Below are 902 nucleotides of genomic sequence, written 5' to 3'. Positions count from 1 at the left end.
TCAAGGCGACCGCTCTACCACTTGAGCTACAGCGCCACTTCCAGTTTTTCTGGTGGTTTATTGGAGATAGGAGTCTCATGGTCTCTCCTGCCCGGGCTGGCTTTGAACCGCGATCTTCAGATCTCAGCCTCCTGAGTAGCTAGGATTACAGGCGTGAGCCACCAGCGCCCGGCAGTCCTAAGACTCTTATCTCTAATTAATCACCAGAAAACTAGAAGTGGCACTGTGGCTCCAGTGGTAGAGTGCTGGCCTTGAGCTGAAGAGCTCAGGGATAGCGCCCAGGCCCAGAGGTCAAGCCCCATGACTGACAGAAAAAAAAAAAGTCTCAAAGACTTTTCTTGCCTGATCTGGCTTTGAAGGGTGATCTTCCATCTCAGCCTCCTGAGTAGCTAGGAATAACAGGTGCAAGCCACTGGTGTGGGGCTTTTGCATTTGTTTGTTTGCTTAGCTGGCACATTACTCTTTGAGCCACACATCCAGCCTGGCTTTTTTTTGGCAGTCCTGGGGCTTGAACTCAATGTCTGGCTACTGTCCCTGAGCTTGTTTTTGCTCAAGGCTAGCACTTTAGTACTTGAATCACAGCACTACTTCCAGCTTTTTGTGGTTATGTGGTACTGAGGAATGGAACCCAGGACTTCATGCATGCTACAGCCTGGCTTTTTGCTGTTTCTTTTGGATATAGGGTCTGGGAGACTTTTCTACAAGAGCTGACTTCAGACTGCAATCCTCCAGATCTGTCTCCTGAAGAGCAAGGATGACACGCATGAGCTATCTTCTTGATCTGAGTAAATCTTCCTTCTTACCTCATAGCCTTTCCTGTCACTCTCTTTTGCTTGTCCCTTTCTGTGATTCAGAGTTCCTCTCCTTAAGACTGTCTTCTCTGCATGTTTCTCCCAATGACA

The sequence above is a fragment of the Dipodomys ordii genome, unplaced genomic scaffold (genome assembly GCF_000151885.1).
Source record: "Dipodomys ordii isolate 6190 unplaced genomic scaffold, Dord_2.0 Scaffold107, whole genome shotgun sequence".
Classification (NCBI taxonomy): Eukaryota; Metazoa; Chordata; class Mammalia; order Rodentia; family Heteromyidae; genus Dipodomys; species Dipodomys ordii.
This window is presented reverse-complemented; position numbering follows the sequence as displayed.